Below are 16355 nucleotides of genomic sequence, written 5' to 3'. Positions count from 1 at the left end.
CCCATGACATATGCTTAACATGCTCACTGTAGATAAAGTACAAAATAAAGATAAGGGGGAAAAAGCCATAAAAGTCTTACCACCCATAATCTTACCACCCAGCTGCCCACTTAACGTATTTTTGAACATGTGTGTGCATGTGTGAGCATGTGCGTGTGCATGTGTGTGTGTGCATGCATGCATGTGCGTGCATGTGTATGTGTGCTTGTGCACTCTCTAACATCTCTACGGAGATCTTAATCCCTCAAAAGGTGCCTTGGTTTTTATGCCCTATTATTAACTCTGTCAGTTATATTCAATTATTCACTATTACAGACAGAGCTATTAGGAGTGAACAATCTTGTAGCTAAAGCTTCGAGCATTTTCTAATTTCATAGATTTTTCTTAGAAATAAAACTGTGGCAAATGCACTTTTGTGACTTTTGATATATGTTGTCGTATTTTCTTTTTTAGAGATAAGGTCTCACTCTCTTGTCCAGGCTGGAGTACAGTAACATGATCATGGCTCACTGCAGCCTCAAATTCCTGGGCTCAATGATCCTCCTGCCTCAGCCTCCCAAGTAGCTGGGACCACAGGCGTGCATCACCATGCCCAGATAATTTTTAATCTTTGTAGAGATGGGGGGTGGTCTCGCTATGTTGCCCATGCTGGTCTCAAACTCCTGAGCTCAGAGGATCCACTGACTCTGGCCTCCCAAAGTGCTGGGATCATAGGCATGAGCCACTGTGCCCTATATTACCCTATATTACCATATTTATACTCTTGGTTTCATAGCCAAAGCATTGTATTTTCTTATTATTTTAACATGAATTTTTAATCATTAATGAGGTTAAGTGTCTGTAGGAATGCTTATTGCATTTTTACACTTACTTTTTTTTTTTTTTTTTTGAGATGGACTCTCGGTCTGTCACCCAAGATTGAGGACAGTGGTGTGATCTTGGCTCACGGCAACCTCCAATTCCCAGGTTCAAGCGATTCTCCTGCCTCAGCCTCCCGACTAGCTGGGATTACAGGAATACGCCACCACACCCGGCTAATTTTTGTATTTTTTTTAGTAGAGATGGGGTTTCACCATGTCGGCCAGGCTGGTCTTGAACTCCTGATTTCAGGTGATCTGCCCGCCTTGGCCTCCCAAAGTGCTGGGATTACAGGTCTGAGCCACCACGTCCGGCCTATATTTACACTTCTTGTATTGGGTCTGTTGTCCATGTTTTCTGCTGGAATATTTTTCCTGATTTATTTTTTAATAAGTATTCTTTTATATTGAGTATACAAACCCATTAGCTATTATATGTGAGGCAAATATTCTCCTACTTTTATTTTTAGTGGTAACAATAATAATACGTCTCTCTGTCCAAGAAGCTATGCCTGAAACTAGGATTTTATCTACTGTGTTTGGTAAAGGTAAAATTTGAAATAGCTCATGTGGAATCACAAAGCCTGGTGTTGAGACTTATCCTAGGAGCCAAAGACTGGCCAGGCTGTGTGTGTGTGTGTATGTGTGCTGTGCATAGTGTGTGTTGTGTGGGGTGTGTGTGTGTGTGTTCTTAAGTCACCAGATCAAATTATCTAGATTTTATTTTATTTTATTTTATTTTTTTGTAGAGATGACGTCTCACTATGCTGCTCAGGCTGGTCTCGAACTCCTGGGCTCAAGAGATCTTCCTGCCTCAGCCTCCCAAACTGCTGTGATTATTGGCATGAGCCACAGCTCCTGGCCAAGCTTACCTGGATTTCAAAAGATAAACACAAGGTAAGACAGAACTCACTGAACCAATGCCCACCAGTTATTAGATCTCATCATATGTGCCTCACATGTAAGGTTTTTCTGAAGTATGTTTTCTTTTGAAGTCATAACGTTCCTGATCACACACTGTAGTCCGGATTTCCTAGTCTGTCATCTAATTTTGCAAACTTTAACTAAAAATATAAAATAAAATCTGTGTTTTACTTAGGAAATCTTTTTTTACTTAGAAAAACATTTTATTACAGATATTATTTTTTGATACAACATCTCAGTGAAGTAACCAGGAAATAGACTATTTCTCCTCATTTTATAGATGGGTAAAATGAGGCTCAGGGAATGGAATTATCAATGCAAAGTCATTAAGGGGTGGAGGCTACACTCAAACCCAGACATTCTGACTCCAACTCTGGAAGATTCTTCGTGAGCCCACAGTGGTTTGGGGCCCAGGAGTGGAGCCAGAAACCCTCACTGCTTATAACAAGGTGATTGGTCTGCTCAGCACTAGGGCCTCAATTTCCCTGTCTGCATATCTCTGCAGCATTAGCTAAAGTAAAACACCCACGTGGGGTCAGGGATCAGGGCGCCGTGCCACTGCAGTAGGCTTGTCCTGTCCTGGCCGGCGCCGCCAGCATGGTAGGGAGTTGCCCACTCTTGAGCTAATGGCGCCACATCCCCGCAGTCAGCCTCCCAACAGTCATCCATGGACACCCATCTCCGCAGCACCTCTCAACAGTGACAGTTCTCATCTCTGTCACAAGTGTCTCTGGATGATTTCCTGTCATTTTCTGCGTGTGTAGGTAAACGCTTCCACTTTCAATCACTTTGGGTTTGTTGACAAGTGGCTTGAATCTTCTTCGTTCATCCATCAAAAAGTTATCAAACCCTTCCCTGTGCCATGCATTTTGCAGCCTGATGGGGATGGAGAAAAAAAATAGATGAGAATCCTGGCTCTTTGGGAGCCTTCTGTCTAGTAAAAGACACCTATGAGCGGGGTCCCAGGAGAGGAGGGAGCAATCAAGAAAGCTGAGCTTCCCAGGGCTGATGTTGGACTGAGCACTGCAGAATGAATAGGAGCTGGCCAGAGGGAGAAGAGGGAAAGGCTCAAAGGAATGGCCCAGGCAAAAGCACAGTTTCAAGGGTGGGGCTTGGTGTGATGGTGGGAGGAGCATCCGGCTGAGGGTGAAGCAGGAGCTAGACTGGCGGCTGCAGGTTGTGAAGAGCCCCAGGTGCCAGGCTGGGGAGCTGCTTTTATCCTGTCCTCCCAGTGACTCCTGCATGGGGGGCAGGTCAGGTGTGACTTAGCTGCCAACCTCAAGGCACACATAGGACAAGGGAAGGAAAGAGCTGACCACTGGAGTCCTCCCATGGTACTGGCATCCAAAATGGGTCACTCTGGCTGAGAAATCCCCCTGCTCCTGCAGTCATAGCGGGCAGTGCCAGGGCTCAGGGGTGCTGATGCAGTGGCCCAAACCACCCAACATGGTGGCCGATTCCCGTTTTCCCTGGGCCTTCAAGGCTTGAGCAGGATGGTGTCTACCTCGCAGGCCGGAAGTCTTCCCCTGTGGGGCTAGAAAACCATCTCTGCTGCCTTGGGGTTGATTTTTTCCCTGCTGTCTAATCAACTTGCTGCTCCACAACTGATTCAAACTATTTCTCAGCCCTAGGTCAGGCTCTTGCCTCACTTTCAGACCACGGCAGACATTGCTCCACACTCAGTGCTGATCCTAATCTTGCTACACCCCTGCATGACTGGCTTCCATAATCACAATAGTAATAGCCATAAGGGTAACCCCTGCCTTTCCTAAGGGCTTCCTCTGTGCCAAGCACCACACTAGAACGGCTCACCGTGCTCGTGGCCACTGTGCTCCCCTGCCTCCTGCTCGTTTTCCCTCCATCCTGGGCTACTGTTACCCAGCAATGGGCTTGCTGCCTGAAGTACGCAGAGGCCAATATTATGGCACTCGCTTTTGAGAACAGCAAAAGCTTTATTGTAAGCTGGCTTACAAGGAGTCAGGAGCCAACACCCGAATCTGTCTCCCTGAGCTGGGGTCTGGGGATGGGTTTTATAGGCAGAGAGTAACAGTGAAAGAGACAAGAAGGTGCAAAGAAGCATGATCTGATAGGTTCATGCAAAGAGGCCATGATAGGTCCTTGGCTCTTGGCCAGGTGCAGTGGCTCACGTCTGTAATCCCAGCACTTTGGGAGGCCAAGGCAGGCAGATCACTTGAGGTCAAGAGTTTGAAACCAACCTGGCCAACATGGTGAAACCCAGTCTCCACTAAAAATACAAAGATTATCCAGGCATGGTGGCAAGTGCCTGTAATCCCAGCTATGTGGGAGGCTGAGGCAGGAGAATCCCTTGAACTTGGGAGGCGGAGGCTGAAGTGAGCCAAGCTTGACCCACTGCACTCCAGCAACAAAGTGAGACTCGTCATCTCAAAAAAAAAAAAAAAAAAAGAAAAAAGAAAAAAAGTTCTTGGCTTTTAAGTCTGTGCTGCAACAAAACAGGGCACCGCTGGCTTCCTCATTTGGTCCCCATTCCTGGATTCTAGTACTTAGTTTCCATCTGTTTTCCATTCCATCCAGCTCTGGGGTCATGAGTCGGGCACACTTAGCTCATCTGGACATGCTCAGGTTACCTGCCTTGCAACCTGGGGCTGTTTCAACAGAAAAACAACTCATCATTTTGTCACTGATAAAGTTGAGCCAAATGGGACTGCTTCTGCAATTAACCTTCCTTCTACCAATGATGTGCGTTTTGAGGCCCTGTACAATCTAGTGCTTTGTCAACCAAGCCAAAATTCAATTCTGAATCAGTTGAGATATTGAGTTTGGCTGTGTAGACCTTTGCCATGAGTGTTACAGCTCATGAAGGTGGCATGGACCCAAAGAGTAAGCAGCAGCAAGATTTATTGTGAAGAGCGAAAGAACAAAGCTTCCACGGTGTGGAAGGGCACCCACGCCGGTTTCCACTGCTGGCTCGGGCAGCCTCTTTTTATTCCCTTATCTGACCCCACCCACATCCTGCTGATTGGTCCGTTTTGACAGAGTGCTGATTGGTGTGTTTACAGTCCCTGAGCTAGACACAGAGTGCTGATTGGTGCGTTTACAATCCTTTAGCTAGACACAGAGGGCTGACTGGTGCATTTACAATCCTTTAGCTAGACACAGAGTGCTAGACAGAAAAGTTCTCCAAGTCCCCACTAGATTAGCTAGATACAGAGTATTGATTGGTGTATTTACAAACCTTGAGCTAGGCACAGTGTGCTGATTGGTGTGTTTACAATCCCTGAGCTAGACACAGAGTGCTGACTGGTGCATTTACAATCCTTTAGCTAGACACAGAGGGCTGACTGGTGCATTTACAATCCTTTAGCTAGACACAGAGTGCTAGACAGAAAAGTTCTCCAAGTCCCCACTAGATTAGCTAGATACAGAGTACTGATTGGTGTATTTACAAACCTTGAGCTAGACAGAGTGCTGAGTGGTGCATTTACAATCCTCTAGCTAGACATAAAAGTTCTCCAAGTCCCTACCCGACTCAGGAGCCCAGCTAGCTTCGTCTAGTGGATCCCATGCCAGGGCCGCAGGTGGAGCTGCCCGCCAATCCTGCACTGTGCACCTGCACTCCTCAGCCCTTGGGTGGTCAATGGGACCGGGCACTGTAGAGCAGGGGGAGGCACCCATCGGGAAGGCTCGGGCTGCACAGGAGTCCACCGGTGGGGGGGCTTGGGCTTTGTGGGCTGCAGGTCCCAAGCCCTGCCCCCCAGGGAGGCAGCTGAGGCCTGGTGAGAACTCAAGCATGGTGCAGGTGAGCCAGCAGTGCTGGGGGACCCAGTGCACCCTCTGCAGCTGCTGGCCTGGGTGCTAAGCTCCTCACTGCCCAGGGCCAGTGGCGCCGGCCGGCTGCTCTGAGTGCAGGGCCCGCCAAGCCCATGCCCACCTGGAACTCGCGCTGGCCCACAAACGCTGCGCGCAGCCCCAGTTCCTGCCCATACCTCTCCCTCCACACCTCCCCGCAAGCAGAGGGAGCCGGTTCCGGCCTTGGCCAGCCCAGAGAAGGGCTCCCACAGTGCAGTGGCAGGCTGAAGGTCTCCTCAAGCACAGCCAGAGTGGGTGTTGAGGGCAAGGAGGTGCCAAGAGCGAGCGAGGGCTGCAAGGGCTGCCAACACACTGTCACCTCTCAATCCCCCCTCTAAACAGGACACCCCAATTGCTGTTGGGAATTTCGTTGATGACACTCTAGCTACTTCCTGCTGGATAGGGGCGATGAGGGGGCCCTGCAGTTGTAGTGTCCTCCAGAGGGAAGCTCTCTAGGCCAGTAAAAGTGCCAGCGGGTCGGTCCAGGGGTCCTCAGCAGAAGTTGTTAGTTGAGCTCATTGGGGTTCCATTTGTAAGACCATCCGTAGCTTGATGGCCTCGATTCCAGAGGAAATAAATTTGACAAGAAGGTTAAAAATACAGGGTCCAAAGGCGAGTAACAGCAAGATGGCTGCCACAGGACCTAGAAAGGGGAGAAGCCATGTTGCCCAACTCCAGAGGTTGGTATAAGAGTTTGAAAGGTGTCTGATTTCAGAAGTCTTTTCCTATAAATGCTGGGTGGCATCTCGTACTATCCCTTACTGGTTAGTATAAAAACAACACTCTTCCCCTAAGAAGGTGTAGAGTCCTCCTTGCTCAGCAGTGAGGAGGTCTAGGCCTCGACAGTTTTGGAGAGTCACTGCTGCTAAAGAGTCTATTTGGGATTGTAAAGTAAGGATAGATTTTGTTATTTCTTGCAAACTGTCTGAGAAATCCTTTGAGAGTGTGTGGTAGTAGGATAATGAAGTAGATAAACCGGCTATTCTGGTTCCTGTAGCAGTAGCCATTCCTAACCCTATAAGTAGGGGTATTAGTTGTATGGCTCTGTGCTGACAGACTTGAGCTTTGAGGGGTACTGAAAAGGTCTGATTTCCTGGGGAAATGTTAATGTTGGGACTTAGAAAGACTAAGGTGCAGGTGCCCGTCCAGTTAGTGGGGAGGTAGATATAGGTCGACATTCCACATAAGAAGAATATACCTTGGCTGGGTAGACAGAAATTTACCTTGGCTTTTAGAGGAATAGGGTACACTGTTTTTTCTTTACTATTTCTATCTCTCTTTTTGACTTCTTCATTGTCTCTCTCTTTCTCTCTGACTCCCTCTTTTTCTCTCTGACTCTTCCGCTCACTCTCTCTGACTGTCTCTTTCTCTCTTTCCTTTTTGCTGCTTCTGCCAGCTGCTTATGCTGCTGTTCTCCCTTCTCCTTCCCCTTTTTGATGGCTTTGGCAGTGTAAGACTGCTACCTTCTTCGGTTTTTGCACTGTGTGCGGTAACTCTGTGATTTCCTTGTGGTATTTAATGGGGGTTCCCCGAGGTTAGGAACTCCCTTTCTTTCCATATTGCAGCATGGGCATGTAGGATTAGATAAGCATACTTGCTGTCTGTATACACATTTATTCTTTTTCCCTTTCCCAGTTCTAAAGTTCGGGTAAGTGCTACTAGTTCTGCTAACTGGGCACTGGTGCCTGGGGGAAGAGGCTTACTTTCAAGTATGGTTACATCACTAACCATGGTGTAACCTGCCTTTCGTATCCCATTCTCCACAAATGAACTTCCATCAGTATATAGGTTAAGGTCAGGATTAGCTAAGGGGACTTCAAGAGATCATCTTGGGCAGCATAAATCTGGACTATAATTTGGTGGCAGTCATGCTCAATTGGTTCCCCATCCTCTGGGAGAAAAGTGGCAGGGTTGAGGGCCACACACGTGCGTATTTGAAGCACTGGTCCCTCAAGGAGTAGCACCTGGTATCTAAGTAGGCAGTTGTCTGATAGCCATAAACTTCCTTTCCCACCTAGTATGCCATTTACACTATGAGTAGTCCAGATAGTGAGATCCTTTCCTTGTATTATCTTGGTAGCCTCTGACACTAAGACGGCCACTGCTGCAACTACCCTTAAACAGTGAGGTCAGCCTTTTGCTACTACATCAGTTTCCTTACTTAGGTATGCCACTGGTTGTGGGGTTGTCCCACGAGTCTGAGTAAGGACTCCAAGAGCTACCACTGCTCTCTCTGTGACTATAAAGAGAAGTTTTGTACTGTCGGAAGGCTTAAGGCTGGAGCTTGTACCAGGGCCTGCTTTAAGGTTTTGAAGGCTGTTTCTGCCTCTGGTTCCCATTCTACTAGATGACTATTTGCCCTCTGGGTTTCCTTGATTAGAGTATAGAGGGGCCTGACTATCTTGCTGTGTCCGGGGATCCATAGTTGGCAAAAGTCGGCAATTCCAAGGAACCCCCACAACTGTTTCAATGTCTTAGGGTAAGGATAAGCCAGTATAGGCTATATTCGTTCCTTACTGAGGGCCCTCATCCCTCTGGCTAAGATTAGGCCTAGATATTTGACCTGCTGTAGGCAAAGCTGGGCCTTCGACCTAGATGCATTGTACCCTTGATTAGCTAGAAAGTTCAAGAGATCTAGAGTAGCCTGCTGGCATGAGGCTTCTGAACTGGTAGCTAAAAGTAAATCCTCCACATATTGAAGGACCAGAGTGCCTGAACTTGAGAAGTGGCCTAGATCTTGGGCCAGTGCCTGACCAAACAGGTGAGGGCTATCCCTAAACCCTCGGGGCAAGACTGTCCATGTGTTGGGACATTTGGTCTGTGGAATCCTCAAAGGCAAAGAAAAACTGTGAGTCAGAGTGCAGGGGAATACAGAAGAAGGCATCCTTGAGGTCCAGAACCGTGAACCATTCTGCTTCCTCTGGTATTTGAGAGAGCAAGGTGTAGGGGTTGGGTACAACTGGTTATAGAGGAATTACTCCTCATTGATGAGTCTAAGATCTTGCACTAGTCTCCACTGACCATTCAGTTTTTCTACTCCCAGAATTTGGGGTGTTGCAAGGACTGCTGCATTTCTTTGCTAAACCTTGAGCTTTTAAATGTTTAACAATATCCTGTAATCCTTTATGAGCTTGAGGCCTTGAGGGATACTGCCTTTGATAAGGAAAAGTGGTGGGATCTTTTAACCTGATTTGGACTGGGCGGGCATTTTTTACCCTTCCAAATTGTTCTTCCAATGCCCAGACTTCAGGGTTGATTCCCTCTTCAAGTAGCGGACAACAAATGGGTAACTTGTTCCCCATATTTATGTATATAATAGCTCCAGCCTGGGCTAATATATCCCTCCCTAATAAAGGTGTGGAATTTTCAGGCATAACAAGAAAGGCATGTGAAAAGAGCAAAGTCTCCCAATTACAACTGAGGAGGTGGGAGAAATACCTGGTTACAGGCTGTCCCAGGATTCTTCGGATGGTAACGGACCTTGAGGACAGTCATCCAGGAGATTAACACTGTGAAGGCCGCGCCAGTATCCAGGAGGAAGTCAATTTCCTGGCCCTTCGTCCTCTGGGGCAGTGCACCTTCCAGTGATTGCCTCTGCATAGTGGACATGGACAAGGGGCAGCTTGTTTCTCATTGGACAATCTTTTTTAAAGTGTCCTAATAAACCACACTGATAACAAGCCCTACCAGGTGATTGGCCTGCTCCATTTTCTGTCCTCTCTGAACCACCAAGGTTGGTTTGTCTGATGGCCATGACTAAGGCTGCAGCCTCTTATCTCACTTTTCCTTTTGGACCTGTTCCTCTTGGTCCCTATTATAGAACACCAAGGTTGCCAGGTTTAATAATGCCTTCAAATTTTGTTCAGGGCCCAGGGCTTGCTTTTGGAGCTTTCTCCTGATATCTGCGACTGACTGGGTAATAAACTTATCTTTTAGAATCAATGGATCCTCAAGTGATTCAGGTGACAGGGGAGTATATTTTCGTAAGGCCTCCCGTAGCCGCTCAAGGAAGGCAGAAGGATTTGCTTCCTTTCCCTGAGTTATGGTGGGCATCATTGAATAATTCATGGGTTTTCTAATTCTCCTTAGTCCTTCTAGAACACAGGTCAATAGATGTTTACGACTCCAGTCCCCATGACCTGAGTCAATGTCCCAGTGGGGATCCATACTGGGGATGGCTTGCTGACCGGTAGGGAATTTGTCCCTTTCTTCAGCTGTCATTCTATCATTTACTTGACTAAGATACCAGGTATCTCCAAACTCTTGGGCTATAGCTAAAGCCACATTCTTTTCATTAAAGGCCAGGGTTTGATCTAACAGTAGCATGACATCTCTCCAAGCGAGGTCGAAGGTTTGCCCTAGACCCTATAGGACATCTATGTACCTATCAGGATCATCTGAAAACTTCCCAAGGTCTGCCTTGATCTGCTTTAAATCAGAGGGAGAAGTGGACATGTACCCGGGTTGGGCCAAATTCCCCTCCCCCTTCAGCTTGAAGGGGGCATAACCGATAGCCTGGGGGTTTTTGTGGTCCTTTGGAGATTTCCTTGCTTATTTCCTTCTGGGCAGGGGCGATTAGAGAAGGATTATCATTAATAGGAAGGGGAGCTATAGGGAGGGCTAGGATATGGGAGTAAGCTGAGAGGTCCTCCTGTGGGATGTAAATTGCAAGCTTTGCATAGTTGTGTATTCTCCCTCAATGAAAAGAAAGCTTGGACATAAGGTATTTCACTCCATTTGCCTTCCCTCTTACAGAAAAGGTCAAGCTGCAGGATAGTACTGTAATTTGTACTTCCCTCAGGTGGCCATTTTTCCCCATCAGAGAGAGAATATTGGGGCCAAGCTGTAGTGCAGAAAAAAATAAGCCACCTCTTTTTCAGAGTTTGTGGGTCAAATTGGTCCCAATGGCTTAGGAGGCATTTCAAGGGTGAGCCTGTAGATGCCTGAGTGTTTCCCATCTGAAAGACAAAACCACCCGCAGTTTTGGTTTTTGTTTCTCCCCCTGCCCAAGAACCTGCAACAGGCCCTGGACCCTGCTGATCAGAATAGTTACGCTCATCGATGCAGCAGCAGAAACACTAGTTTTCCTCTTACATCACAAAGAGGACTGAGGAATGTTGGATTTAGTGGTCCTTACCAATGCATTCTCGAAAACCTGCACCCTTTTCTGTCCTCCTAGACCACAAAGAGGACCAAGAAAAATCGGATTTAGTGGCCTTTACTGATGCACTCTCTAAAACCTGTTAGAGTCCTAAGCATTCTCCTGTTAGTATTGGGACTTTACCCCCGTCCTATAGAGATGTTATGCCCCAAAAATGAAGCAGAGGGCCATACCCTGAGGGAGGGAAGGGATCTTCCAGAGTTGGAAGAGTGACAACTTTTGCCGTCACTTATATGAATAGGAAAGATACAATTTCTGAGGCTCCTCACATCCTAGCTTCAGGAATAGCTTTTGTTAGGCCTGCTTGACTGAGGAGCGATCCTAAAATTCCAGACTATGACAGGTCTTTAGGCAAAAATTATGTCTTTCTGATTGGGAGCCCTGGTGCCTAAAGAAGGCAGCAGAGTCCTGGAGTTTATGCTAGAAGTCATTCTTACAGGAGAAACTAAAGCACCAGAGACAGGGAGTGGTTTTTAGAAGCGGGACTAGTCTCACAGAAGAGAGGTGAGAGGAAGTTTGTCTGGCAGGCATTAGGACCCAGGAGGAAAAGGGTCAGGATAGATAGAATAGATGGGCGAGTCTCACTTGGGGGACATGCCTTTTGAGAGTTCTGCTCATGGCCGCAGGGTCAACCAACTTGTTGTCGGGACCCCTGAGCTGCATGGCTTTCCTCTCTGTTGACCCTTGGTTCAGCCCAGAAGTACAGGAAAAGTGGAAGCTGGTTCCAGGTAAACCAACACTCCCAACTCCGAAGAGTTGGGGGTTGTTAGAGAGCCCTTTCCCAGAAAGCCTGACACCCGTGTCTTTAGTCCAGTGGCTGTGCTAGTCACTTTTAACTGGCCGACAGATGCCTGGTATTTAGCCCCCAAATTCTAAGGAAAAATAGGACAGAATAGCGAGCAAAAGGGGTCCGTTGATACTCACCGCTTGGCGATAGGTGATGGTCTCACCACTTGACGACAGTCTCACTGCTTGGCAATAGACGATAGGCCCTTCGTGGTTGCCAAAATGTGTCCAGAATTGGTGAGTTCTTGGTCTCGCTGACTTCAAGGATGAAGCTGCGGACTGTCGCAGTGAGTGTTACAGCTCTTAAAAGCAGCACGCATCTGGAATTGTTCGTTCCTCCCCATGGGTTCATGGTTTTGCTGGCTTCAGGAGTGAAGGTGCAGACCCTTGCCATGAGTGTTACAGTTCATGAAGACGTCATGGACCCAAAGAGTAAGGAACAGCAAAGATTTATCATAAAGAGCAAAAGAACAAAGCTTCCACACTGTGGAAGAGCACCCCAGTGGGTTGCCACTGCTGGCTCAGGCAGCCTGCTTTTATTCCCTTATCTGACCCCACCCACATCCTGCTGACTGGTCTATTTTACAGAGATCTGATTGGTCCGTTTTGACAGAGTGCTGATTGGTGCATTTACAATCCCTGAGCTAGACACAGAGTGCTGATTGGTGCGTTTACAATCGTTTAGCTAGACACAGAGTGCTAGACAGAAAAGTTCTCCAAGTCCCCACTAGGTTAGCTAGATACAGAGTACTGATTGGTGTATTTACAAACCTTGAGCTAGACATAGAGTGCTGATTGGTGCATTTACAATCCTCTAGCTAGACATAAAAGTTCTCCAAGTCCCCACCCAACTTAGGAGCCCAGCTGGCTTCACCTAGTGGATCCTGTGCCAGGGCCCCAGGCAGAGCTGCCCACAAGTCCCACGCCCTGCACCTGCACTCCTCAGTCCTTGCGTGGTCGATGGGACCAGGGGCCGCAGAGCAGGGGGCGGTGCCCGTCAGGGAGGCTTGGTCCGCGCAGAAGCCCACCGGTGGGGCGGCTTGGGCATGGTGGGCTGCAGGTCCCGAGCCCTGCCCCGCAGGTAGGCAGCTGAGGCCCTGCGAGAACTCGAGCTTGGCGCAGGTGGGCCGGCAGTGGTGGGGGACCTGGCGCACCCTCTGCAGCTGCTGGCCCGGGTGCTAAGCCCCTCACTGAGCCCCTCACTGCCCGGGTTGAAAGAAAGAGGGAAAGAAGGAAGTTTGTGTGCAAGGATCTCAGTTCTGAGCTCAGTAAGACAGCCAGGGATCCTCCAGCCAAAGTCGTCCAGCACAGGAAGCCAGCATCTCCCACCTTTCCTCCGTGTCCCTGCCAGGCCCAGCCATGGACTAGGAGCAGCCCAGGGGAAGCATAGCCTCATGGAAATGGGTTTCCAAGGGCAGCAGCAGGGCTGCTGGTCACCAACGCTCCCACAGTCAGAGTTCTGAGAGGCCTTGCTCACGGCCCCTGCACTGAGGAACCTGGGCCAAGCTGCTTCATTTTTAAGCCTCCTATTTCCTCAACTATAAAGTGGGGGTAGTAATTTCTAACTCACAGTGTAGGCGTTTGAGATCATATCTGTGAGTTTATTTCTATGCCAAGCACACATGAAGCTCTCAATCACTGACTGTTTTTATTATTGTTGTCGATGGTGATGTCATTGTCATTATCGTATATTGAAGGCTCTCAGGCAGTGGACAGGCATGAGCAGAGCCATGCATTAGAAACGGTCCCATCGCACTCAACCTGCCTCAGTCTCTTCCCTTAGCCCTCTGGGAGTATCGGTAACTCTCAAAAACAAGTCCCCTCCCTCTTTCTGAAATGACTTGCCAAAAAGGGCCCAGGCAGCAAGATGTATAAAACAGAAATGGAAATGGAAAACTCGGGGCCAGGGGAGGGGGCAGGAGGAGCCACACAGGGTCACTCAGCTTCAGCAGGCACCAGGCACCATGGCTCCGTGGGTCCCAGCAGCATCCCAGCCTCCCAGGGGCTGCCTCCTGGCTCAGGCTCTGTGAGAGGGTCACAGGTTTGTGGGAGGTTGTTTCTCTTTCCAAAACTGCTGACTAATACGGGGCATTAAAAGCAGCAGCCTGGGCCGGGTGCTGTGGCTCACTCCTATAATCCCAGCACTCTGGGAGGCCGAGGCGGGAGAATCACTTGAGGTCAGGAGTTCAAGACCAGTCTAGCCAACATGGTGAAACCCCGTCTCTACTAAAAATACAGAAATTAGCTGGGTGTGGTGGCGGGCACCTGTAATCCCAGCTACTCAGGAAGCTAAGGCAAGAGAATCACTTGAACCTGGGAGGTGGAGGTTGCAGTGAGCCAAGATTGTGCCACTGCACTCCAGCCTGGGCGACAAAGTGAGACTCTGTCTCAGAAAAATAAATAAAACAAAATAAAGTAAAATTAAATTAAATTAAATAAGAAGGCTGTTTCTTAAAGCAAAGATACAATTCAAATGAACTGATTGAGCACCTGTGCCAAGCCCTGGGGAATCAAAATGAACAAAACATAGGCCCTGCCCTCAAGGGGCCCCCAGCAAGAGACGTGTCCCTAACAAACATCAGGGCCTGTGATGGGTCTAAGGAACACGTGGGAAAGGGTGAGATTGCGCAGGAAGGGAGGAGGAATCCAAGCTGGGTGGTCAGAGAGCCCACAGGCAGTTCAAGGGGATTTACACGAAAGGACACGGAGGGTGTGTCCTAGAGGCATGGTTCTGCAGGAGGGCGAAGGGCAAGGAGGATTTGGATCTGGAGGGCCAATGGGGGCCAAAGCCCTGAGGGCCTGAGGTCAGTAAAGCCTTGACTGTGAGGTCCTAGGGAGCCACGCAGAGTGTAAGCCAAGCTGGTGGATGAGCTTTGCATTTCAGGACTTTGCACAGGAGCAGTGTGAGGCTAACTGAGGGGGCTGGGCAAAGGCTGGTCATTTATCTTCTGCCCCCACTACACCTTGAAGCCCCAAAAAGTAAGAGAGTTGCCTTTCTTGTTTCCTCAACATGGAAAGGTCATGTTGGTCATGACCTTCCATGGTCGTGACCAATCACCCAGTGGGTGATGGATCAGTGCTTCCTGTCCTGAATGCATACATGATGGAGGAATGACCTATACATTTAGGCCAGCATTTTCCAAAATGTATTCCCAAACCGAAAGATGAATAGCTGATCAATTTCCCAAAGGAGGTAGAAACATACCAGATATTCACTCACTGCCATCTGGGCCAGGCCTCACATGCATGATCTCTTCCAGTTTAATGCGTACAGCAGCCCACCTGGCCCCACTTGACAACTGCAAAAACTGAGGCTCTGAGAGTTTAATGTCTTGCCAGAGACATTAAAGGTCATGGTAATGACAAAATTCAAAAGCAGATGTTGTTATATCAAGTCAAATGCTTTTTCTAACAGTGCACACACGCACAGAAATAAGCTCACGTTCAGTCAGGGAAAACATTCTGCACTCTGTGTGTGTGTGTGTTTGTGTGTGTGTGTATTTGCAGCCTCCTCTCAGGTTTTCCATGGAACTGTTGTGTAAATGGAGGTGACTGGCTCAGGAGCAGCCCTGCAGGATTCACAGGGGACCCCGCCTGAAGTGTCAGCACAGGCAAAACCAAACACATCCAGAGAAATCGGAACTAGGTCTGTTTGCAAGAACAGAGGCTGCTCAGCTGAGGCAAGAACACCACTGTTGTCTGTGCTGGCTTTCGTCTGGAATGTCTTTAAATAAAATGATTTGCCCTTGGCCAGGTGCAGTGGTTCATGCTTGTAATCCCAGCACTTTCGGAGGCCAAGGCGGGTGGATCACCTGAGGTCAGGAGTTCGAGACCAGCCTGACCAACAAGGTAAAATCCTGTCTCTACTAAAAATACAAAAATTAGCCAGGTGTGGTGGCAGACACCTGTAGTCCCAGGTACTCGGGAGGCTGAGACAGGAGAATTGCTTGAACCCGGGAGACGGAGGTTGCAGTGAGCCCAGATTGTGCCACTGCACTCCAGCCTAGGTGATAGAGCAAGACTCTATCTGAAAAAAAAAAAAAAAAAAAAAGATTTGTACTCTAAACATAAGCATTTCCAATTAATCTCCTTTTTAAGCAGAAGATGTTATCTCCAGGCAGCAATAAATCAAAGTCCAAATGAAAGGGGTTACCCCGGCCACCCAGCGGGCTGTTATGATGGGGAAACTGGAGGCTCAGGACCTGGCAATGCCCCCGCCCTCATCAGTGCTGCCTTTTGTGGCGGGAACGAGTCTTTGTCTGCAGATCTGGGGAGCTCGAAGACAGATGTGTAACCCTGCTGGCTGTACCTTCAGCAGGTGTCTAGAATTCAACCTCATCTCCACCTCCATGCCACTCCCTCCAACTTCCTCCCTGGGATCACCACCTCCTAACTCTGCCCTCCCCTCCGTCTTCCAGACTATCCCCATCATAGACAGAATGACCCTTTTAAAGCTCAGACTCTGCAATAACGGCTGCCCGTCTCACTCATGGAGAAGGAACAGGACCAGGAGGGCCTAGTGATGGAAGGACCAACACATGGTTGGATGACAGACCCTGAAGGGCCCTTGTGGATGGGCTCCATGGGAGGTGGCTGTGAAACCACCCAGGCTGAGGCTCCCCCGTGGGCTTGAGTCACACCTGGCCAAAGCTTGCAAAGTGGAGGCTGTATCACATTTTCTGTTTTCCCCAAGCCTGACATCCAGTGGGCACTAATAAAGGTTTAACGAATAAATTAGTGCATGCAAGGACAGAAGTATTGCTCTATGGTTGCAATATTTCATGTTTTTTCCTTAGGCA

General features: G+C 48.5%; 1 long non-coding RNA gene across 1 annotated transcript; it reads right to left on the bottom strand.

Annotated features, from left to right (window-relative positions):
• Positions 1 to 2027: 2027 nt before the first annotated feature.
• On the bottom strand, positions 2028 to 13888 carry LOC119627178 (uncharacterized). The gene is made up of 3 exons (XR_005243236.2): positions 11695 to 13888; positions 9048 to 9203; positions 2028 to 2657 (listed from the first exon to the last, which is right to left on the bottom strand). It is a non-coding gene; the product is annotated as an uncharacterized lncRNA (long non-coding RNA).
• Positions 13889 to 16355: the final 2467 nt, after the last annotated feature.

This window comes from Chlorocebus sabaeus, chromosome 14 (assembly GCF_047675955.1).
Source record: "Chlorocebus sabaeus isolate Y175 chromosome 14, mChlSab1.0.hap1, whole genome shotgun sequence".
Classification (NCBI taxonomy): Eukaryota; Metazoa; Chordata; class Mammalia; order Primates; family Cercopithecidae; genus Chlorocebus; species Chlorocebus sabaeus.
Note: the sequence above shows the minus strand (reverse complement) of the source record. Positions and strands in the feature narration are given on the sequence as shown.